This window comes from Mobula birostris, chromosome 4 (genome assembly GCF_030028105.1).
Source record: "Mobula birostris isolate sMobBir1 chromosome 4, sMobBir1.hap1, whole genome shotgun sequence".
NCBI classification, from domain to species: Eukaryota; Metazoa; Chordata; class Chondrichthyes; order Myliobatiformes; family Myliobatidae; genus Mobula; species Mobula birostris.
The window spans coordinates 30,768,802-30,795,350 of NC_092373.1; positions in this window are offsets into that span (position 1 = coordinate 30,768,802).

A 26,549-nucleotide genomic window follows, 5' to 3' on the forward strand; every position below is an offset into this window, starting at 1 on the left:
ACCATGAGAGCCGATTTCAGGTGATGGTGGAAGCACTCCACTAGTCCGTTCGACTGTGGGTGGTAGGCAGTTGTGTGGTGTAGCTGCGATCCTAAAAGGCTGGCCATAGCTGACCACAGGCTGGAGGTGAACTGGGCACCCCCGTCGGAGGTAATGTGGGCCGGTACCCCGAAGCGGGCTACCCAGGTTGCGATCAGTGCTCGGGCGCAGGATTCGGAGGTGGTGTCGGTGAGCGGGACTGCCTCTGGCCATCTGGTGAACCGGTCTATCATAGTTAGGAGGTACCACGCTCCTCGCGACACTGGCAGGGGCCCCACGATATCCACATGGATGTGGTCGAACCTCTGGCGGGTGGGTTCGAACCGCTGCGGCGGAGCCTTGGTGTGCCGCTGCACCTTGGCCGTTTGGCACTGCATGCACGTTTTGGCCCATTCACTGACCTGCTTACGCAGTCCATGCCACACGAACCTGTTGGCGACCAGCCGGACGGTTGTCCTGATGGAGGGGAGCGCTAAGTTGTGAATGGACTTGAAAACCCGCCGGCGCCAGGCTGCTGGGACGACGGGGCGGGGTTGGCCGGTAGCTACGTCACATAGTAGGGTCCTCTCACCTGGGCCTACGGGGAGGTCTTGGAGCTGCAAACCGGAGACTGCAGTCCTGTAACTGGGGATCTCAGAGTCTGCCTGCTGTACCTCTGCCAGCGCTGCATAGTCCAGCCCCTGGGACAAGGCCTGTATGGTCGGTCTGGAAAGTGCATCTGCCACAACGTTGTCCTTTCCTGAGACATGCCAGATGTCCGTCGTGTACTCGGAGATGTAGGACAGATGTCGCTGCTGGCGGGACGACCAGGGGTCGGACACCTTCATGAACGCAAATGTAAGCGGTTTGTGGTCTGTGAACGCGGTGAAGGGCCTACCTTCTAAGAAGTACCTGAAATGCCGGACTGCCAGGTATAGTGCCCATAGCTCCCGGTCGAAAGCACTGTATTTGAGTTTGAGTGGTCGTAGGTGTTTGCTGAAGAACGCCAGGGGTTGCCAGCGACCCTCGATGAGTTGTTCCAGCACTCCACCGACCGCTGTGTTGGATGTGTCCACCGTGAGGGCAGTAGGAACGTCCGTTCTGAGGTGCACTGGCATTGCGGCGTTTGCCAAGGTTTCTTTGGTTTTAACGAAAGCGGTTGCGGCCTCTTCGTCCCAGGTAATGTCCTTGCCCTTACCCAACATTAGAGTGAACAGGGGTCGCATGGTTCGGGCTGCTGAGGGGAGGAAACGGTGGTAGAAATTCACCATACCCACGAATTCCTGCAGGCCTTTGATTGTGTTGGGTCGGGGGAAGTTGCGGACCGCGTCTACCTTGGCGGGCAACGGGGTTGCCCCGTCTTTAGTAGTCCTGTGGCCCAGGAAGTCGATGGTGTCGAGTCCGAACTGGCATTTGGCTGGGTTGATTGTAAGGCCGAATTCGCTCAGGCGGGAGTAGAGCTGGCGGAGGTGGGACAGATGCTCCTGCCGACTACTGCTGGCTATGAGGATGTCGTCCAAATAGATGAATGCAAAGTCCAGGTCGCGTCCCACCACGTCCATTAGCCGCTGGAAAGTCTGTGTGGCATTCTTTAGACCAAACGGCATTCGGAGGAATTCGAAAAGTCCGAACGGGGTGATAAGTGCATGTTTTGGGGATGTCGTCCGGATGTACAGGGATTTGATGGTAGACCTGGACGAGGTCTACCTTGGAAAAGATCCTTGCACCGTGTAGGTTTGCTGCAAAGTCTTGAATGTGCGGCACAGGGTAGCGGTCTGGCGTTGTAGCCTCGTTCAGTCTGTGGTAGTCACTGCATGGTCTCCAGCCCCCCGTTGCCTTGGGCACCATGTGAAGGGGGGAGGCCCATGGGCTGTCGGACCGTCGTATGATCCCCAATTCCTCCATCTTCTTGAACTCCTCCTTCGCCAGTCGGATCTTGTCTGGGGGAAGCCTTCGAGCACGGGCGTGGAGGGGTGGTCCCTGGGTCGGGATATGGTGCTGTACTCCGTGTCTGGGCATGGCTGCCGTGAACTGCGGTGTCAGTACTGATGGGAAATCCGCCAGGACCCTGGTGAATTCGTTGTCGGACAGCATGATGGAGTCCAGGTGTGGGGCTGGCAACTGTGCTTCGCCCAGGGAGAACGTTTGAAAAGTCTTGGCGTGGACTAATCGCTTCCCTTGCAGGTCAACCAGCAGGCTGTGGGCTCGCAGAAAATCCGCCCCCAGGAGTGGTTGGGCCACGGCGGCCAGTGTGAAGTCCCACGTGAACCGGCTGGAGCTGAACTGTAGCCGCACCGTGCGGGTGCCATAGGTTCGTATTGTACTGCCATTTGCGGCCCACAGGGTGGGTCCCGGTTCTCTGTTGCGGGTGTCGTAACTCGTTGGAGGTAAGACGCTGATCTCCGCTCCGGTGTCGATCAAAAAGCGGTGTCCCGACTGCTTGTCCCAGACATACAGGAGGCTGTCCTGATGGCCACCCGCCGTAGCCATCAGCGGCGGCTGGCCCTGGCGTTTCCCGGGAATTTGCAGGGTGGTCTGCAGCGGTGGGCCTCTGTGCCCCACCACTGGTGGTAGAAACACCATTGTTCGTTGGGCTCCTCACTCCCGTCGCCGGGTTTTGTAGGCTCTGCTGCCGGGCCTGGTCTGGTCTGTCGTTGGGCACGCGGCTTGGTGATCTGTGCGACGGATGCCCCTCTCTCTTTCCTGGCATTCCACAGCACATCTGCTCGGGCTGCCACCTCCCGGGGGTTGCTGAAATCTGCGTCGGACAGCAGCAGGCATATGTCCTCGGGCAGTTGCTCTAGGAACGCCTGCTCAAACATGAGGCAGGGTTTGTGTCCTTCAGCCAGGGCCAGCATCTCGTTCATTAATGCTGACGGCGGCCTATCTCCCAAACCATCCAGGTGCATTAAGTGGCGTGCTCATTCGCGCCGTGAGAGTCCGAAAGTCCTTATGAGCAGGGCTTTGAATGCTGTGTATTTGTCGTTCTCCGGGGGCGACTGTATAAACTCCTCAACTTGTGCAGCTGTCTCCTGGTCGAGGGAGATCAGCACGTAGTAGTAGCGAGTGGACTCCGAGGTTATCTGCCGAATGTGGAATTGTGCTTCTGCTTGTTCGAACCATAATTGGGGTCGCAGCGTCCAGAAGCTTGGCAGTTTTAACGAAACTGCATGAACAGATGCAGCGTCGGTCATCTCTGGTCCAAATATCGTTTGGGCCGTCGGGGTCACCAATTGTAGCGGTGTGCTACACACAGCGCTAGAATAACCACACGGAGTCGGTGAGTTAGAGTTGCGATGAAAGAGATTTATTCAGACTTCGTGGCCTGCTTTAAAGCCTTCCCGTTCCCGCCCTCCCTAGGGCGGGACTGCTGTGGGGAATGCATATTCCCAGACCCTTTCCGCGCGCGGGATTTTCCCCCTGCTGGTGAAGGTGGCCTGGCGCCCTTTTTGGGGCCGGCCCTCTGCCTGCGCGCGCTGTTGTGAGCCGGTTCGTGGGTGCCAGAAAGTGGGTCGCCACAATGGTATATTCAATCGACACCCTTATTTCCTCAGAACTCTAAAGAAATTTGGTAATACCATTTGACCATTTTATATTGATGTACCATAGAAAGCTCCCTATCTAAAGGTTAGCATTTTTTTGTCAGGTGTACATCAAAACATGCAGTGAAATACGTCATTTACATCAGCAACCAGGGATTGAGTTAGGAGCAGCCCACAAGTGTCGCTACACCCTGGGCTCCAGAATAGCATGCCCACAACTCACTAGCCATAAGCCTAAATGTACAGCTTTGGAAAGTGAGAAAAAAACAGAGCACCCGGAGGAAACCCACATGGTCACGGTGAAAATATATAAACACCTTACAGAAAGCATTGGGAAATGAGCTCCAATTGTTGATTGCTGTTGCTGTCAAGCATTGCACAAACTGCTACACTAAATTACCACCCCAAGATCTGGTTGCATCATGGTTTGGCATGGCAACTGCTCTGCCCCTGACCACAAGAAACTGGAGAGAGTTGTGAGTACAACCTAGTACGTCACAGAAACCAGCCTCCCCTCAATGTATACTTCTTACTGCATCAGTAGAACAAACAACATAATCAAAGACCCAATCCACCTTGGACATTCTCTTTCCTCTCCCTTCCCATCAAATAGCAGATACAGAAGCCGGAATACATGTACTACCAAGCTCAAGGACAGCTTCTATCCCGCTATTGAATGTTTCCTTAGTACCGTAAGATGGACTCCTGAGCTCGCGGTCTATTTCATTGTGACTTTGCACCTTCTTGTCTGATGGTCTGATGGCACAGCACTTTCTCTGTACTCTGTACTCGATTGTTTCATCTTGTATGATCTCAGTGTACTGCTGTAATCAACTGATCTGTATAAACAGTATGCAAGGCAAGTTAAGTTTTTTCATTGTACCTCAGTACATGTGACAATAATAAATGGATTTACCAATTTAAGCAGCTCTCTATCTCTTCTCTGCCCTAGAACTGTCCCAAGTCTCTGCATTACACCAGTTGGGCAATTCTTGCCTTTGATCACCTCCAGTTTCGATCACACCACTGCCACTGCCCATGTTTTCAGAAGCTTGTGGTCCAAGCTCTCGAATGTCACCCTTTCTCATAATCCTTTAGAGTCATAGATTCATTATTCATCACAGAGACATACCCTTCAGCTAAACTGATTCTTGTCAACAAAGAACACTCATCTGTTAGTTCCATTTGCCTGTGTTTGCCCCATAATCTTTTAAACCTTTCAATCCATGTACAAATCCAACTGTCCCTTCAAACTTTTTATTGTACCTGCCTCAACTACTTCCTCTTTCAGCTGATTCCACATAGATACCACCATTTGTGTAAAATGTTGCTCCTTAAGTTCCTATTAAATACTTACCCTCTCAGTTTAAACTTATGCTCTCTAGCTCTTGATTCCCCATTTCTGGGAAAAAAGACTGAGTGAAATCACCTTAACTATACCTCTCATGATTTTATTCACCTCTCAGTCTCCTATACACTAAGTAATAAAGTTCTAGCCTCTCCAACATCTCTCTATAACTCAGTCTCCAAAGTCCTTGCAACATCTTTGTAAATCTTTCCTGCACTCTTTCCAGTGCATATTTCTTATAGCAGCTTCATCAACTTCCTGTGCAACCACACCATGACCTCCCAACTTTTTAAAATCAATGTCCCGACTTAAGGCCATAGTTTCAAAAGCCTTCTTCACCAGTCTGTCCATCTGTGACTCCACTGTCAGTGAACCGTGTATTTGTACTTCAATGTCTCTCTATTCTACAACACACACAGGGCCCTGACACTCACAGTGAAGGTCTTACTGTAATACCTCACACTTGTGAGTGTGCAAATTCAAATTCAAATTCAAATGCAAATTCATGGCAGATGCAATTTAATGTGGATAAATGTGAAGTTATCCACTTTGGTGACAAAAACAGGAAAACAGATTATTATCTGAATGGTGGCCGATTAGGAAAAGAGGAGGTGCAACGAGACCTGGGTGTCATTATACACCAGTCATTGAAAGTGGGCATGCAGGTACAGCAGGCGGTGAAAAAGGCGAATGGTATGCTGGCATTTATAGCAAGAGGATTCGAGTACAGGAGCAGGGAGGTACTACTGCAGTTGTACAAGGCCTTGGTGAGACCACACCTGGAGTATTGTGTGCAGTTTTGGTCCCCTAATCTGAGGAAAGACATCCTTGCCATAAAGGGAGTACAAAGAAGGTTCACCAGATTGATTCCTGGGATGGCAGGACTTTCATATGATGAAAGACTGGATGAACTAGGCTTATACTCGTTGGAATTTAGAAGATTGAGGGGGGATCTGATTGAAATGTATAAAATCCTAAAGGGATTGGACGGGCTAGATGCAGGAAGATTGTTCCCAATGTTGGGGAAGTCCAGAACGAGGGTTCACAGTTTGAGGATAAAGGGGAAGCCTTTTAGGACCGAGATTAGGAAAAACTTCTTCACACAGAGAGTGGTGAATCTGTGGAATTCTCTGCCACAGGAAACAGTTGAGGCCAGTTCATTGGCTATATCTAAGAGGGAGTTAGATATGGCCCTTGTGGCTAAAGGGATCAGGGGGTATGAAGGGAAGGCTGGTACAGGGTTCTGAGTTGGATGATCAGCCATGATCATACTGAATGGCGGTGCAGGCTCGAAGGGCCGAATGGCCTACTCCTGCACCTATTTTCTATGTTTCTATGTTTTTTTGTCTGAATTAAACCCCATTTTCCATTCCTCAGCTCACCTACTCTGCAGTTAAAGCCCCCCACCACTGTAAATTTGATTACTTTCTTCATTATCGGCTACACAGTTATGGTTACATTACAGTTGCGGATCTCGCAACCCGCCTGGGCCACAAGGACGTTATACAGATAGTCATAGTCATAGTCATACTCTATTAATCCTGGGGGAAATTGGTTTTCGTTACAGTTGCTCCATAAATAATAAATAGAACCATAAATAGTTAAATAGTAATATGTAAATTATGCCAGTAAATTATGAAATAAGTCCAGGATCAGCCTATTGGCTCAGGGTGTCTGACCCCCCAAGGGAGGAGTTGTAAAGTTTGATAGCCACAGGCAGGAATGACTTCCTATGACGCTCAGTGCTGCATCTTGGTGGAATGAGTCTCTGGCTGAATGTACTCCTGTGCCCACCCAGTACATTATGTAGTGGATGGGAGACATTGATCAAGATGGCATGCAACTTAGACAGCATCCTCTTTTCAGGCACCACTGTGAGAGAGTCCAGTTCCATCCCCACAACATCACTGGCCTTACAAATGAGTTTGTTGATTCTGTTGGTGTCTGCTACCCTCAGCCTGCTGCCCCAGCACACAACAGCAAACATGATCGCACTGGCCCCCACAGACTCATAGAACATCCTCAGCATCGTCTGGCAGATGTTAAAGGACCTCAGTCTCCACAGGGAATAGAGACAGCTCTGACCCTTTTTGTAGACAGCCTCAGTGTTCTTTGACCAGTCCAGTTTATTGTCAATTCGTATCCCCAGGTATTTGTAATCCTCCACCATGTCCACACTGGCCCTCTGGATGGAAACAGGGGTCACCGGTACCTTAGCTCTCCTCAGGTCTACCACCAGCTCCTTAGTCTTTTCCACATTAAGCTGCAGATAATTCTGCTCACACCATGTGACAAAGTTTCCTACCATAGTCCTGTACTCAGCCTCATCTCCCTTGCTGATGAGCACTGCACCAGTTGCCTCCATCTTTCATGGCTGTGGGTGAGTGCCTGGGTTGCGGCAAAGTTCCCTCCAGTTCACTCTACAACGTTTTCTGTCCAGTAGATGTGGAAAGGATGTTTCCCATGCTGGAGGAGTCTAGGACAAGAGGTTACAGCCTCAGGATAGAGAGGGGTCCATTTAAAACAGAGCTGCGCAGAAACTTCTTTAGCCAGAGGGTGGTGAATTTGTGGAATTTATTACCACAGGCAGCTGTGGAGGCCAGGTTGCTGCATGTACCCAAGGCAGAGCTTGATAGGTTCTTGATTGGACACAGCATCAAAGGTTACAGGGAGAAGGCTGGGGAGTGAGGCTAAGGAGGGGGAAAAGGATCAGCTATAGTGAATCATGTTTTGGGTGATGGTTCTTCATATTTTGTCATTTGAGATATGGTCTGTACAGGAGATGCCAAGGAGCCTTCTGAAGCATCTCACTTCTACCGCCCAGATTTTCTTTTGCAGTTCTGCTGCCAAAGTCCATGATTCTCATGCTTACAAGAAGATGGAGAGCACAAGTGCATGCAGGAGTTTCAATTTGGATCTGAGAGCGATGCTATTGTCTTTTCTGATTGGTTTTAGTTTAGTTAGCGTTGCTGATGTTTGGGTTATCCTTACAAGGACTTCAGGCTTTGATCCTTCTTGGATGGGGTTGTAGGGGGCTCTGGATAGATGTCTGGCAGCTGCACTCTACCTAGGGTAGCAGGGTAGACAGACATCAGTGTCTCCATCCATCTCCTAATTCTCTCACGTCCGCCTCCAAGTGGCACACCCCGGAACATTGGCGGGCTAAATGACGTAAGTGGGGTGGTATGAACGTGACACCGTTGGGCGAAGGACCCCGTTGATGAAGTCACTGGTCAGGGCAGATGAGTTCCCCGAAGAACTACAATGGCCACTCTTCGAGACAAGGGCAAGCCACCAAGTTGGAAGACATCAGCTGTGGCCTGTCCTGGAAAAGGATGGGTGCCACCAGTCCTCACCACCCCAAGACACACGGCATGATAGACACAACAACAGACCCCATACTGGATTGGTTGCTGCTCAGGTCGTCAAGGACTACCCCATCTGTTGCACACTGGGGCGGAGGTTTTATCCACTATACCAACTATTTTGATATCATCTGCAAGCATGGGTTATACATTATTATCCAAACTGTTGATATAGATGATATCCAACTATGGGTCAGCAGTGTTCCTTGAAATGTATCATTAGTGATGGGCCTCCAGTCCAAGAAACAAACTTCCATCGTCACCCCTTACTAAAGGTTGTGGAAATTTCTTCATATCCACTGTTATTCACTTCCTTATGATACTTCTCAAAACCTACATTCTTAAGTGAAATAGTAGGTTATATAAATATATATAAACATGTATTGCAATATTTGTATATTTGCATATGCACCCAGGCATTAATTTCAATATTTGAATATACTGTATATGTTCATAGCAAAGTCTTCACACTAAGCCGATTGCACAATAGGAACTGTTTGTTCCCAGAATTTGACACATTTTTATCTCATATTGAAATGATTTTAAGTCTACTGGATTGTAATGAACTGGAAATAACTGAAATGGGCAAGCTTCCTGGCTATAGCCGATTGACCGGCTATAGTCAATTGACTTTAGCTTTTAGTCTTGGTATGGAACAGTAACTCAGATATGTGTGTGTAATAGCATGCAGTAAGTTAGGTCTAAAAAAAAGGCTAGAGGCAAATATTAATCGTTCCAAATATAGAGCAAGTCTAAAAAAATTACAACCACCTGTAGTTGCTGTGTATTTAATATTTCAGAAATAATTGAGTAATATTGTAAATATATCACTTGATCAAGCATTTTTTGCTGCTAATAACATCATGGATTATACATAAAAGTATGTGAATTGCATATATCGTTATGCCACCACGTCATATGTGTGTGTCATCACACCACTACGTCATATTTCTGCATCTAAGTTAAGTTAAAAAAAATGAAGTAAACATGATATCCACAGCTCCTCAATTTTTCCTTTCAATTCATTTTGGAGTTACAAAGCATAATATTGTGATGAGAAAGTTTTAAAATGAACCCGAGACTACCTATCTGTTGAAGCACAGAGAGATGTTTGAGTTTTCAAAAAAGCACAGCATGCTTTCTTTGCAAGAGGAGAGAAATGGTCGAGTTTGTAAAAAGCATTCCACACTTTCATTGCAAGAGGGAGAGTTAAAAAAGACAGAAAATGGACAACATTTGCAGGTTCATAGAGTAATAGAGTCAACTGAAAGCAAATTCAGAAAGGCTTTGGATGATGACACCCCAGTGTTCAAGTATGACACTGGAAAACTCAAACATGTCAAGGGTAAAATAGCATTAAATAAAAATGCCACACCCAAGTTTTACAAAGCCCCATCTGATTCTTTATATGATACATCATAAAATGGTAATTTTAAGGTCATCATCAACTCAGGACTGAAAATAGATCAATACCCTCTGCCCAGGATAAAGGATATATATTTGCCAACCTTTTTGGAGAGACACACTTCAGCAAGGTGGACTTAGCTGAAGCCTACCTACAGATGGAGATGGAAGATGAGACCAAAGTTTTTCTAATCATCTCAACAAGTGTAAATGTTTTAATCCAATCATCACTTACTGTGGTTACATTATTGATGCCCAAGGATTACACAAGTGTGCTGAGAAAATTCAAGCAATGGTGGATGCCACAAGGCCAAAGGATATGTCGCAGTTGTAGTCCTTTTTTGGACTTGTCAAATACTCTAATAGGTCCCTGCCAGACCTGGCTACTGTGCTTCCACTCCTTGAACTCATTACTACAGACTGGGAAGAAAAAGGAATGGACAAAGCAAAGTGAGATGGTTTTCCAAAAGGCAAAGGACACGGTGACAGCAGACACTGTACTCACCCATTATGATCCACATCATCCAGTGAAGCTTACCGGGCGAAGCCTCACGTTACGGTATAGGTGCAGTCATGTTACAAGTTAGGAGTGATAGAAGTGAATGCCCATAGACTTTGCATCATGTTTCCTTACTGCTGCAGAGAAAAAATATGTGAAGATTGGCAGAGAGGCATTGAGTTTGGTTTGGGCTGTAAAGTGTTTCAACCAGTACTTGAATGGGAGAGAGTTTACCCTCATTGCTGTTCATCAACCATGAGCGTCCATTTTCAATCCACAGAATGCTGTTCCACTAACAGCAGCAGCAGAAATTCAGGGAAGCTGTTATTTAAAGAACACAGCTACAAGATTGAATTCAAGAGGACGACTAATGATGGAAACACTGCTGGATTGTCCTGTTTACCCTTGGAAAAGGAAATAACTGAAAAATTTACAAAAGAGGCACATACCTCTTGACGCATTCTCCGTAATGCATATTGAAAGACTCCCTATTACAGCAGAGATGATCCTAAGGGAAACTAGAAATGACCCCACACTGTCTCAGTTCTACATGACTATGTAAAATGGCTGGAATGTGCAGCATAAATTCCTGATCCCCCATTCTTAATAGTGCCGGGATAAAGTTGCCCTTGACAGGAGTTGCCGATGTGAGGATTGAGAGGTGTTGTACCATCCAAGCTGAGAGATACATGCCTGTCATCTAGGTGTGGTCACAATGACAGCATTGACTTGAAGCTTTGTCAGGTGGTCTGGGATAGATCAGCAGGTCGAGCAGCACACCATGCACTGTTCAGGATGCCAACATGTCCAGAAGACGCCAAGAGCAGCCTTAAGAATAGCCTGCATTGTCCTGGTAGAGGATTCATGTGGATTTTGCTAGATGATTCATGGGCACAAACTTCTTGGAAGTACTGGACACTATTACAAAGTGGTCAGAAGGGTTCTCAGTAGCCTCTACTACTCTTGACGTGTTGAGAAGCCTTTCTCAAGGACTGATGTTCCAGAACACTTGGTCAGTGATAATGGACCACAGTTTGTTGTAGAACAATTTCAGTCATTCATGAAAATGAATAAAATAAGATATATTACATCTGCATCATACCACCTATCTACAAATGGCTTGGCAAAAAGGTTTGTCCACAGTCTAAAGAATGCACTGCAAGCAATGTCAGCAGAACACACTACACTGACACTGAATCAGAAGCTCGCCAATTTCCTCTTTGCAGATCACAATGTTGCACATTCCACAACCAACAACTCACCAATTTTTGCTGTTTCTGGGTCGTCCCTTGTGCTCACACATGGATCTTCTCAAACCCAGTCTCAGAAGGAGTATGGGGGACAAACAACTGAGACAAATTGAGGTCTCATCAAACAACGAGATTCAGTGTTTCGTTCCTGGGCAGGCAGCCCTAGCAAAGGACCACAGAGGTGATCAAAAGTGGGTACTTGGAAAGATTAAGGACTGAACCGGACCACTTTCCGACACTGTGGAGATAGTGTCTGATCTCATCTGGAGACGACACATCAATCATTGACGAGACCAGGATCAATTGTTAGAGAAGAAAGGTGTTCAGAGCTGTCAGAACCACTTCCTGCCGTCCCAGAGTCAACTCCTACACTACCAAGGAGAAGGCCCCAGAATCTGAGATTATTTCACAGCCACAATTCTCATCCGCCATGCAGAGTGAAACAGTTAGGAAAAAAGTTATCCCACAAGAGTAAGAAATCCTCCGAAGCCTCCAACTTGTCCTCAATGGGACAATTTAAAATAGTATATATATCTATACACACATAATTCATTACTGATTATGTGTAAAGGTACATGAATGGCATTGTCTATTTTCTATTTGTCATTACAACACTACGTCATATCTGAGTGCCTAACTAAAATAAAAAATGAAGTAGACATATTTATCCCTGGTTACCAGTATTTTTCTTCTGATTAGTTTCAGTTAAAAAACATAACAATAGTGGTTAAAATGGTTCTGAATTACGCACCTGATCCTCTGTTTCCAAATTAAAAGTTTTACCTCCAGAGAATATTGATACTAGAACAGAGGAGTTATAATCTACAATAAACATTGAAATAGTATAAAGATTAAAACAAAATAATAGTAAAAGAACTTTGTAATATAAGAAGACATATGAGTGAGACAAGACCACTCATCCAATCAAAACTTGACTCTCTCTCACATTAACTCTCCCACTAAATGATTATAATTTCATCTCTATCACTTGGTTCTACAGATTATTCTTTTTTCAGACATCCATTCTAAAGTTATTTTTTACTCATTTGCTAGTTTGTAGAATACAATTTGTTTTAATGAACTAAATTCATTTAATCCACAAGATGTAGTAGTTTATGTGCTTTATTAAAATACCATAGGTTAACATATTTCTGATAGTGATTATAATTCAATTGGATTTATCGCAGTGAACATGGAATTTCCAAACTGGGGAAGACCAGTTCCACTGGACTGATCTTGTAAATATGGGAGTAACACCACCACATGAAGATAAATCAGTTCCAAAGCAATGGAAACAAGTTTGTGGTATTAGCTCAGAGAAGGTTGTGAAGGCTTGTTAACTGCAAATGATCTATCTTGAGGAGATGTAAGTAGAAGGAAATAAATGAAATCATGAGGAGAGAAGATAGGGAAAAAGAAAATAAAACTGTGTTGGTTCTGTAATTTACACATGAGGTGAGTAAAACATCTGTGCATGTGTGCACAAACAGAGAAAAAAATGAGTTGAAGCATTTCCAGTTTGTTCCATTTCTGATGCAAACTGGAAAGGCTGGGTATCTGAAATGATTGAATGCAATATCAAATCCTAAAAGGTGTAATGGGGATTCTCAGAAGCTGTTTCCTGAGGTTGCATTGAGCTTCACTGGAACAGTGTAACAATCTAAAGATAGAGCAACTGAAGTGAAAGTGAGATGGAGAAATAAAGTGATAGGTGACTGGTATCTCTCAGGTTAGTCCTTACATACAAACAGAGTTCTTCCACAGAGCAGAAACACAATCTCCAGTGTAAAGACCGCATCTTGAGTACTGAACGCAGTACACTAAATAGGGAAAATACATATAAATCTGTTTCAACTGGATTGTAAACATAAGAGATTCTACAGATGCTGGGAATCCAGAGCAACACACACAAAATGCTGGAGGAACTCAGCAGGTCAGGCTGGGTGGAAATGAATAAACAGTTGATGTTTCAGGCCAAGACCCTTCATCAGGATTGGAAGGGGAGGGAGAAGCCAGAATTTGAAAGTGAGGGGAAGGGAAGGAGTACAAGGAAAATGTGATAGGTGGAGCTGGGTAAAAGGGGGAGGGGGAATGAAGTAAGAAGCTGGAAGTGATTGGTAGAAAAGGTAAAGGGCTGGAGAAGAAGGAATCTGATTGGAAAGGAGAGCGGACCATGGAAGAAAGGAAAGGAGGAGGGGAGGTGATAGGCAGGTGAGGAGAAGGGAAGAAGTAAGAGGGGAGCCTGTGTGAGGAATTGACGAAAACAGAAGAGGGAGGGGAACAATTACCAGATGATAGAGAAATTACTGTTCATGACATCAAATTGGAGGCTACCCAAATGGAATATGAGGGTTTGCTCCTCCTGCTTGAGATTAATCTCACTGAGGCAGTAGAGGAAGCCATGAACTGACATGTTGGAATGGAAATGGGGATTGGAATTATTATGCTTGGCCAACAGGAAATCCTGCTTTTTGCAGATGGAGCGAAGGTGCTTGACAATGCATTTCCCCCAGTCTACACTGGGTTCCACCAAGGTAGAGGAGGCCACATCGGGAGAACCAGATACAGTAGATGATCTCAACAGATTCGCAAGTGAATTGTTGCCTCACCCAGAAGGACTGTTTGGGGACCTGGATGGAGTTGGGGGAGTAGGTGAATATCCAGGTGTAACACTTCTTCTGCTTGTAGGAATAAGTGCCAAGAGGAAGATTAGTGAGGAGGGATGAATGAAGAAGATAATCATGGAGGTAGTAATCCCTGCAGAGAGCAGAAAATTGGGGAGGGGGGAGATGGGTTTGGTAGTAGGGTTCCACTGAACATGGTAGAGGTTGTGGAGAATGAAGTGCTGTATGCAGAGGCTCATGGGATGGTAGGCGAGGACGAGAGGAACTCTATCCTTGTTAAGATGGAGGGAAAATGGGGTGAGGGCAGATTAAGCGCCTTCGTAATTAGAAAATCATCTGGTCTGGATGAAATATATCCCAGGCTATTAAAGCAAACAAAGGAGAAAACAGTGGAATTCAATTTTTCTGTCGTCTCTGTCCACATTGGCGCCAGTTTACAGGAGGATCACTACAGTTAAAATGGGAGACTGGAAGAAAGTGTGTCATTGCATCCTTGTTAGATTAACTCTTGTGATCAAAGTTCAAAATAACTTTATTATCAACGTACATATATGTCTCCATATTCAAGCATGAAATTCATTTTTGTGGGCATTCACAGTATATGCAAGAAACAACAGAATCAATGAAAGACTACACTTAACAGGACTGACAAAAGACAAGAAACAGATAATCACAAAAATAAGTAAATGAGCAACAAATCTCAAGAACATGAGATGAAGAGTCCTTGAAAGTGAGCCAATATGTTGGGGAAACAGTTCAGTGATGTGGTGAGTGGTGTTGAATGAAGCTACAGTACCTCCTCTGGTTCAAGAGCCTGATGACTGAGGGATAATATCTGTTACTGAACCTGGTGGTGTGCATCCTATGGCTCCTATACCCTCTTCCTGATGACAGCAGCCAAAAGAGACCTGGATGGTGGGGGACATTGATGATGGATGCCGCTTTCCTGCGACAGCTCTCCGTGTAGAAGTGCCCTGTAGTCAGGAGGGCTTTGTCCATGATGGACTGGGCCATATCCACGAATTTTTGCAGGTTTTTCCACTTAGAGGCATTGGTGTTTCCATATCAGGCCGTAATGCAATCTGTCAACATGGTGCATCTATTACAATGAGCTCTTTGGGTCTGTGTTGGGAGTCTGAGATCACTGGACTCTGAGACTTTTAGTGCACCTGAAAGGGTTAATTGTTGTTTAACAAAAATTGTTAATCATTTAGAGTTCCTTGTGTTTTTTTCTTAAACAACTCATATTTTGTAATGCGGTGCTTTCTGTTAAACTTCTTAAATTTATTTTGATAGGCTCAGGAATTCTGTGCTACTTGTATTACTTAAGCGGATGCCCTTACTTACTGCCCATTACATCGATAACATCATTGAAGGGTCGCCATCTCTGTCAGAGTTCAGGGCTTTCCGTCATCATGATAGTAGCTTCCTCTAGGCTTTCACTACGGTCAGTCATGCAAGTCCCGAGTGGAGACTCAGGAATACCATTACACTCAGATGTTGAAGCATTCTTCATGACTGTTTCTGTAACAATTTTGTTTTACCACTTCAGGTTGTTAGCCCTGAGCTGAACCTCCAAACCTAGAGGACTGATGGACCACTCTTAGTCTGTCCTCTACCCTTGCACCTGTTTGGTATGGGTGACCCTACCAAGAGCCAAAGCATAATGTGCTAACTGCAACCAATATAGCCATCTGAGTCATTGAGGTTCGCCATTCTCCAAAACATGACAAGGTTGTAGTCTTTTTGGTGGAAGCAGACGCCTGCTTAGCGCTAATGGTGGGGTTTTAGTTTTGAGAATGTTATGTCTCACAGTGTTGTTCCTCTTATGAATAAACTCTGGTCACTATCTGCACATTGGAGTCTGTCGTTCCTCCATCCTTGGGTTCCGACATTGTGAGCCCACCTCGTGACATATTTGGAAGTTTTACAAAGTTTTGAATCACATGCCAAATCTTCACAAACTTCTAAGGAAGTAGAGGTGCTGTCATGCTTTCTTCGTAATAACACTTACACCAGGACAGATCATCTGAAATGATAACACTGAAGAATTTAAAGTTTTTGACCCTTTGATATCAATCCTGAAGGACAGTATAAACCATCAAATGAAAGGTACAGGTTATTCAAGAATGTTCTGCCTGGATTTCTGCCTGCACATATATACATCAGGTATATATGTCCCTGACTGATTTAATCAGTCACTGGAGACAGTGAATTTGATGTGGACTACATGGATTTTAGGGTCTTGATGAAGTCCAACATTGGACAAAAAAAGTAAAACCCCGTGAAATCGAGGGGAGCGTGAGAAAGTCGATCCAAACCTGGCTCGGTTTATAGCATTTTCGTGACTGGAAGTTTGCTACTAGTGGGTGAGACCTTTAAGAGAGGAATATTAAAGAAGTTCATAGCTGAAACAAAAATTGAACAGTGACAAGAAAATCTTTAGATTACAGAATTTCGACCATCTGGTCAGTTGGATGGAAAAATGGCAAATAGAGTTTAATCAAGAGTGTTTGAGGGGAAGCAACAGTGTGGAGGTTATTGAATGATGTGGAGCAACAAAGGGACTTTAGTGTGTCTGAGTACAATGGCAGGTCAGTTCGGTGGTTAAAAGGCAGAAGTACCTCCTTTCCTTCATATACTCTGGGTATAATATAAAAGCAGGGGAATTATGCTCACTATTGTATACAATAAAAGGTGGACCTTTGCTTAAGCATTGTGCATCTGAAGTTGAAGCCAAAGTCAGGCAATACAGAAACAGAGCCTTTAACCCACTGAGTCCACACTGACATCTAATCCTAAACTAATCCCATTTTAGTCACACCGCACTTATATCATCTCCCCTGTTTCTGTCACTTATCTGCACACCAGGGGAACTTCCGAAGAGGCCAACTAACCTGCTGACTCATGTATCTTTGGGATGAGAGAAGAAACCAGAGCAAGTAGAAGTAACCCACAAAGTCACAAGCAGAACACACCCACATAGATAGCACCAGAGGTCAGGATTGAAGCCAAGTCATTGGAACTGTACAACAGAGCTTCATTACAAGACAGATGCATTCCCATTGGAGAGGGTGCAGAGGAGACTGGAAGTTTGCAACAATGCAGTATGACTGAATAAGCCAACATTGTTGTCTTTGAAACAGAAGAGGCTGACAGAAGGTTTGCATGAGGTGCATAATGTTATCAGGAACATAGATCTATTTTTATGTTGAAAGATTGGAGCGACTGGGGTTGTATATACTGGAATTTAGAAGGATGAGAGGGGATCTGATTGAAACATATAAGATTATTAAGGGACTGGACATGTTAAAAGGAAACATGTTTCCGATGTTGGGGGAGTCCAGAACCAGAGGCCACAGTTTAAGAATAAAGGGTAAACAATTTAGAACGGAGTTGAGGAAAAACTTTTTCACACATAGGGCTGTGGTTCTGTGGAATGCTCTGCCTCAGAAGGCAATGGAGGCCAGTTCTCTGGATTCTTTCAAAAAAGAGTTAGATAGAGCTCTTAAAGATAGCGGAGTGAAGGGATATGGGGAGAAGACAGGAAAAAGGATTGTGGATGATCAGCCATGATCACAGTGAATGGTGGTGCTGGCTCTAAGGGCTGAATGGCCTACTCCTGCACCTATTGTCTATTGTCTATTGTCTATTTCCCTTAACAGGTCAATCAAATCCCAGAAAGCGGAGATTAATCAAACGTGATTGCCCTTTCATTAGTCAATGCTCATTCTTTCCAAGGTGGTTGGTTATTATATTTATCATTTCAGATTCTGGCATTTTTCCAACCATTGATACCAGGCCACAGGTATACTGTTCCTTATTTCCTTTTCCTTTGTTTATTAAATAGAGTGATCATGTTTGCGAGCCTCCAATCGGAAGGAACCACTCCAGAATCTGTAGAAATTCAGAAGCTAATAACCAATGCATCCAGGTGATCCACGGGATAATGGACCTGGTGCTGGAAGAGGAGATTAGGTGGTGTATACTAAGTGGAATCTCGATGTCTTGTAAGTTCTGTATGGTGCAATGATACTTTGGCCTTACAGCATAAACTATTAGTCTTTTCGATATTTCTCACATTTTCTTATGGCATGAAACAAAATCCAGGAACCCATCAAGTGTATGTCAACTCTCAAAGTCATCCCATCAATTGCATTCCTCCACTTATTCCTAGTAGGCTATTCTCTCTCATACACTCATCAATCACCACCCCACCCTTGCCATTATCCTAATATTCAACTATGCTGGGGACAATTTATAGCAGCAAATTAATATACCAAACAGTTTATCCCTGGGTCCTGGAAGGAACCTTCTGGGGAACACAAGGAGAATGTGCAAAGTCCACGCAGACAATGGCAGAAGCCACAATCAAACCAGAATCACTTAAGACACTGTTGCCTTGATTATGAGGTGTATTACAATCTTTGTTTAAAATCATTTCAAAATGATCAAAGTTATTAAGTCTATAATGGAGCTAAATAGAAGCAATCACAACCCACCTCATTATACCTGCAACAAGCATCGTTCTCTGCCTTTTCTGGACATTGTTTGCTGAGTTAAACGCAATATTAAAAGTGTAAATTGAGCTGTGCATCATAAAGTAATCTGTATGTGGAAACCTGCAAGTGTAGGTATAGCAAGTACTCCAATCGATTGATGCATTGATCAGAAATTTATTGTTACTTCTGCTACTCTGGTTATAAATCCTGTGATTTCATCTCTGTTTCCCTGTAATACATTGTCTGGATATTTAACATGAGGTGTGTAGTATTAATTAGAATTCCAGTCCAAGACCCGTACTAATTCTGCTCCATTCAGTACATGCAGAATTTGTACGTACGTGGTCTCTGCATAATGTATTAGTGTGTGTAACCGTGCTAATAACCAAATGCTGTTAATATAAAAGAATATCTGGTACAATCATTTTAAAATTCAGCGTGGTCTGGTATGGAACCACCAGTGCCAACTCCTGTTCTCAGTATTATTTATTTACTTATTTATTATATAATTTATTATTATTATTGTATTTGCACAGTTTGTCTTCTTTTGCACATTGGTTGTTAGTCAGTCTTGGTTTGTTTGTACTTTTTCACTGATTTAATTGCATTTCATTGTTCTACTGTGAATTCCTGCAAGGAAATACATTTTGGGGTCGTATGTGGTGACATATATGTACTTTGGTAATATATTTACTTTGATCTTAGAACTTTGATATGATCAAAATGATTAGTTCTATTATAGAACTGATTATTACAGGACTAAAGCATTAGTGTTATCCTTCCCAGTGAACAGCAGAATATAATTGTTCAGTGGGAAGAAAGGTAGTTGTTCTACAACTTGATCAACAATCTTTTAAACTCTCCTTTTTCTTTTGTGGATATTGAATGTTCTTGTAGTCCTCCAGTGTCCTGATGACTCTGTGATTTCCGTGTCTGAGGCTGACGTGAGACCATCCTTCAGGAGGGTGAACCCACAGAAAGCATCTGGCCCTGTTGGGGTACCCAGCTGAGAACTAAAGGCCTGTGCTGAACCACTGACTGGATATCTTTAAACTCGTTCTTCAGCAGAATGAGGAACCCACCTGTTTCAAGCAGGCTTCAATTATACCGAAGCCTAAGAAGAACATGGTAACCTGACTCAGTGACTTTCTTCCAGCAGCACTTACGTCCACCGTGATGAAGTGCTTTGAGAGTTCATGATGAAACATATCAACTCCTGCCTGAGAAGCCACTTGGATTCATTCTAATTTGCCTGCTGTCACAACAGGTCAACAGCAGATGCCATTTAATTGGCTCTTCACTAAAACTTGGACTACCTGGACAGGTGAGATGCATTCATCAGGATGCTCTTCATTAACTCCAGCTCGGCATTCACAATTATCATCCCCTCAAAACAAATCAATAAGCTTCAAGACCTGGGCCTTAATATCTCCTTGTGCAACTGAATCCTCAACTTCCTCACTTGCAGACCTCAGTCAATTCAGATTGGCAACAACATCTCCTCCACAATCACCATCATCACAGGTCCACAACAAGGCTGTGTGTTAAGCCCCCTGCTCGACTCACTTTATACTTATGACTGTGTGGCTAAGCACAGCAACAATGCCACATTTAAGTTTGTTAATGACACCACTGCTGTTGGCCAAATCAAAAGTGGTAACAAATCGGCATATAGAAGAGAGACTATAGGCTGTTAGGCAGAAAGCTGGAAAGAAAAACCTCCAGGGTAGTAATCTCTAGAGTGCTTCCTATGCAATGGGCCAATAAGTATAAGAACAGTGTGGTCAGGCAGATGGATGTGTGGCTGAGGAATTGGTGCAGGGCCAGGGTTTTAGATTTTTGGATCATTGGGATCTCTTCTGAGGAAGGCATATCCTGTACAAAAAGCATAATTTACATCTGAACCTGAGGGGGACCGACATCCTTGTAGGCAGATTTGCTGGAGCTGTTGGAAAAGATTTAAACTAATTTGGCAGGGAATGGGAACCAGAATGATATGGCTGAGGATGGGGGAATTGGTATAGGTCCTCAGAGATACTGACATCCAGGAATTTGAAGTTGCTCACTCTTTTCACTTCTGATTACTCTATGAAGACTGCTGTGTATTCCTTCATCTTACTCCTTCTGAAGTCCACGATCAGTTCTTTGGTCTTACTGACACTGATTGCAAGGTTGTTCCTATAACAGAACTCAACTAACCAATATCTCTCACTCCTATAAGCCTTCTTTTCAGCCTGTGAAATTCTGCCAACAATGGTTGTATTGCCAATAAATTTATAGATGGCATTTGAACTGTACCTAACCACGCAGTCATAGATATAGACAGAGTAGAGCAGGGTGCTAAGCACACATCCTTGAGGTGTGAGAGTGTTAATACAAAATTCTCTGCAGATGCTGGGGTCAAAGCAATACTCACAACACGCTGGAGGAGCTCAGCAGGTCGGGCAGCATCCGTGGAAATAATCAGTCAATGTTTTGGGCTGGAACCCTTCATCAGGACTGTAGGGGGAAGGGGCAGAGGCCCTATGAAGAAGGTGGGGGGAGGGTGGGAAGGAGAAAGCTGGTAGGTTCCAGGTGAAAAACCAGTAAGGGGAAAGATCAAGGGGTGGGAGAGGGGAAGCAGGGAGGGGATAGGCAGGGAGGGAATAGGTGAAGAAGGAATAGGGGAAAGCACAATTACCCTCTCCTGAACATTGAATTCTCCAACTTCCGGTAATACCCTCCCCCTCCCTTCCCCTATCCCAGTTTCACTCTGCCCCCTCTCCCAGCTGCCTACTACCTCCCTCATGGTTCCGCCTCCTCCTACTACCCATTGTGCTGGATAGAATGGATGTAGAGAGGATGTTCCCTGAAGTCAGTGAGTCTATGACCAGAGGGCACAGCCTCAAACTAGAGGGACACCCATTTAGAACAGAGATAAGGAAGAACTTCTTTAGCCAAAGGGTAGTGAATCTGTGGAATTCTTTGCCACTGATGACTGTGGAAGCCAGTGGTGAGGAAGACATATGTGATGTTAGCATTCATTTCAAGAGAAATGGGATGTAATAGTAAGCATATAATGTTAAGGCTTTCTAGAGGACTGGTAAGGCCTCATTTGGAGTATTGTCAGCAGTTTTGGACCTTTTACCTAAGAAAGAATGTGGTAACATTGGAGAAGGTTCAAAGGATGTTCACAAAAATGATTCCAGGATTGAAAGGTTTGTCATATGAAGAGTGTTTGAAGACACTGGGCCTGTATTCACAGGAAATCAGAAGAATGAGGGATAATCTCATTGAAACCTATCAAATGTTGAAAGGTCTCGATAGAGTGGATGTGGAGAGGATGCTTCTAATGGTGGGGGATTCTAAGACCAGAGACACAGCCTTGGAGTAGAGGCATGTTCTTTTCGAATGGAGATGAGGAGGAATGTCTTTAGCCAGAAAGTGGTGAATCTGTGGAATTTATTGCCACAGGCAGCTATGGAAGCCAATTAATTTGCTTTATTTAAGGCAGGTCTTGATTAGTCAGGGCATGAAGGGATACAGGGAGAAGGCAGGAGATTGGGGCTAAGAGTGAAAATTAATCAGCCATGATGAAATAGCCCAGCAGACTCGATGGGTCAAGTCCCTAACTCTGGTCCTGTATCTTATGCTTTTATGGTCTGATGCAAGAGAACACTTAAGAAAGAAATCGGGGAGGCTAAAAGAAAGGATGGGGTTGCTCTAGCAGACAAGGAGAAGGAGAATCCAGAAGGATTCTACAGATATATTAAGAGCAAACAGATTGCAAGGGAGAAAATTCGTCTTCTGGAAGATCAGAATGGTAACCTATGCGTCGAGCCAAAAGAGATGGGGGAGATCTTAAATCAATTTTTTCATTTGTATTTACTTGGGAGACAGATGCAGAATCTATAGAAGTGAGGTAAAGCAGCAGCATGGACCCTATACAGAACAAAGAAAAGAAGCGGTTTGATGTCTTGAGGCAAATTAGAATGGACAAATCCCTAGGCCCTGACAAGGTGTTGCCTTGGACCCTGTGGGGGGCAAGTGCTGAAGATGCTGGGGCCCGAGCAGAGATATTTAAATCGTCCTTAGCAACAGGTGAGCTACAAGAGGATTGGAGGAGAGCTATATTGTTTAGATGTTTAAAAAAGGCTCTAAAAGGAATCTAGGAAATTACAGGCTCGTGACCCTGATATCAGTAGTGGGAAAGATAATGTAAGGTATTTTAAGGGACAGGATATATGAGCATTGGCTAGACAGAGACTAATTAGGGATAGTCTGCATGACTTTGTGTGTGGTAGGTCATGTCTAACCAATCTCATAGAGCTTTATGAGAAATTACCATGAATCTATGGCAAGGCAGTGGATGTTATCTACATAGACTTTAGCAAGGCATTTGTCAAGGGCCTGCATGGGAAGTTGGTCAAGAAGGTTCAGTCACTCAGCATTCAAGATGAGGTAGTAAATTGGATTAGACATTGGCTTTGAGGGAGAAGCCAGAGAGTGAGAGTAGACGGTTGCCTCTCTGACTGGAGGCCTGTAATTAGTGGAGTGCCACAGGGATTGGTGCTGAATCCATTGCTGTTTGTCATCTACATCAATGATCTGAATGATAATGTGGTTAACTGGATCAGCAAATTTGTGGGTGACAAGAATGAGGGTGTAGTGGACAGCAAGGAAGACTATCAAAGCTTGCAGTGGGATCTGGACCAACTGGAAAAATGGCATGAAAAGTGGCAGATGGAAATTAATGCAGATAAGTGTGAGGTGGTGCACTTTGGGAGGACCAATACAAGTAAGTCTAGTGTAAATAAAGTTGAAAAGGTACGGAGAAAATTTACAAGAATGTTGCCAGGACTGGAGGACCTGAGTTATAAGGAAAGATTGAATAGATTAGAATTTTATTCTTTGGAACATAGAAGTTTGAGAGGAGATTTAATAGATGTATACAAAATCATATGGGGTATAGATAAGCTAAGTGCAAGCAGGCTTTTTTCACTGAGGTTGAGTGGGTCTACAACTATAGGTCATGGTTTAAGAGTTAAAGGTGAAATGTTTAAGGGAAACGTAAGGGGAAACTTCTTCACTCAGATAGTGGTGTGACCATGGAACCAGCTGCCAGTGCTGGCGATTTCTCTTTCAATGTTTAAGAGAAGTTTGGATAGGGACATGAATGGGAGGGGTATGGAGGGCTGTGATCTGGGTGCAGATCGATGAGTCAATAAGGTTAGGCAGCTTAAATGTTTCAGCAAGGACTAAATGGGCTGAAAGGCCTGTTTATTCACTATAGCTTTCTATGGCTCTAGTGAAATCATTTTATTTTAATTCCCGGCCGTTTCTGGCAACTTCAAGCCTGATTGCTTGAAACCACGGTGAGCAAAACAGTTCTGAATTTTCTTTCAGCTTAATTCTTGCCAACTATCAGTGAGAAAAATCATTGCTTTTTGAACAGAAGCACACACAACTGACGCCATTTAAAAACCGTTTGCCCTAAGCATGGTGCCGTGTCTAACGGCCACACAAGTGACAAAGTGACATGTCTAATGTGGGTTAGAAACTGTTCAACAACAGTCTCCTGTCCCAATTAGGACCTAAGACCATAAGACATATGTGACTCTTGCTTCGGTTAGCAGCTTAATATAGAGGGTGATAGCCCACCAGCTCGGCCAAACTTAAGAAATCTCATTTGGGTGGATGCTGTGCAATGTGTCCCCTGTTACAAATCAGAACCACGAAATAACAAACAGTACACAAAATGCGATTAAACAATTGAGCTTTACAGTTCTTAATTTGACTACATGGTTAGGAAAGAAAACAAAAAAGGGGCCCATTCTCATGAAACAGTCTAATGCACAAACGTTGGAGCTCACTGATAAGCCGCTCATCCACCATCGACCTCCTCCGATCGTCGCTGACCTTCAGACCCTCGCTCCAAGTCCACTCCGTCCGACGGTCTATCAACTCTCCCCATTCACGTCTCCTCTCCTCATCTCCTCCCGGCAAAAGACCGTGAAAAACTCTCTTCCAGACTCACAAGAAAGAACAACATTCCAAAACCCTTTTATCTCTAGTCATAACCCAAACATTGCTGCTACAAAGAAACCATTACGTTAGCAGTGAAACATTATGGCATTTTACACATAGGGGTGGAATTAGGCCATTCAGCTGCTCTGCCAGATGAAGAGAGACGAAGGCTACGGGTGTAAACCATGACAGAAAATCCGAGTGGAGCCCCTAAGGCTGCTGGACGTCACTGAACACCCTTTTGGCAGATCCTGCAGCTAAACTGATGCTAAACATACTGCTTCACCTTCCTTTGGATTACACCAGTGTAACAGCATATTAAGCAGCATCGAGTCTGAAATAAACTAAAAGAATCCTGTTTTTGTTCCTCGATTAATTTTTGTTCTTGAAGAGTTATCCCAAATAAGCGCCTGGCTCGATTAACTGATGGCCCAATTTCACTAGAATCTATTGTATTTAGATACTGACAAGATAAGCTCCTCTTCTTGAGAAACTATTGCCAAAGGTTTAACAAGATTGGCAAAAGAACAAGGGGGAAGATGTGGCAGCCTTTATTTAGGCTGAGTTATTCAGATCAAGAATGCTTTGCCTGAACTAGCAAAGGGCACTGATCCAATATTAACATTCAAAAGCAAATTAGATGTGGACTTGCTTAAGAAAAATATTGCAGAGATATGGACATAAAGTAGAGGAGAAAGACTAATAGGAAATTTAATGGACAGGTCAAATAGCCTCCTTTTTTTATGATCATGAAGTTTTATAATGTTAAAATGTTGTCATTTCTAAAGTACATCTGTGATATTTTCTTTGGCTTGATATTCTTGACTAATTTTTTTCCCATTCCAGCACAGTCTGAAAGCTGTCTTGTTCTTTCTTTGCTATTTTGATTCCATGTGTTCACTGCTATTAAAGAAGAGACAGCGTAAACCCCACCAATTATCGGAATATTATTGTCATGACATAGACACCCTCTTGTTACCTCATTATCTATGTTACCATAATACTTGGTTCCTCAATGGACTTACCATACTTGAATGTTAGTATTGCCATCCTCCACCAACTTATTAATTCAATCATAGTCATAGTCATACTTTATTGATCCCGGGGGAAATTGGTTTTCGTTACAGTTGCTCCATAAATAATAAATAGTAATAGAACCATAAATAGTTAAATAGTAATATGTAAATTATGCCAGTAAATTATGAAATAAGTCCAGGACCAGCCTATTGGCTCAGGGTGTCTGACCCTCCAAGAGAGGAGTTGTAAGGTGTGATGGCCACAGGCAGGAATGACTTCCTATGACGCTCAGTGTTGCATCTCGGTGGAATGAGTCTCTGGCTGAATGTACTCCTGTGCCCACCCAGTACATTATATAGTGGATGGGAGGCATTGACCAAGATGGCGTGCAACTTAGACAGCATCCTCTTTTCAGACACCACCGTGAGAGAGTCCAGTTCCATCCCCACAACATCACTGGTCTTACGAATGAGTTTGTTGATTGGTATCTGCCACCCTCAGCCTGCTGCCCCAGCACACAACAGCAAACATGATTGCACTTGCCACCACAGACTCGTAGAACATCCTCAGCATCATCCAGCAGATGTTAAAGGACCTCAGTCTCCTCAGAAAATAGAGACGGCTCTGACCCTTCTTGTAGACAGCCTCAGTGTTCTTTGACCAGTCCAGTTTATTGTCAGTTCGTACGCCCAGGTATTTGTAATCCTCCACCATGTCCACACTGACCCCCTGGATGGAAACAGGGGTCACTGGTACCTTAGCTCTCCTCAGGTCTACCACCAGCTCCTTAGTCTTTTTCACATTAAGCTGCAGATAATTCTGCTCACACTATGTGACAAAGTTTCCTACCGTAGCCCTATACTCAGCCTGATCTCCCTTGCTGATGCATCCAACTATGGCAGAGTCACCCGAAAACTTCTGAAGATGACAAGACTCTGTGCAGTAGTTGAAGTCCGAGGTGTAAATGGTGAAGA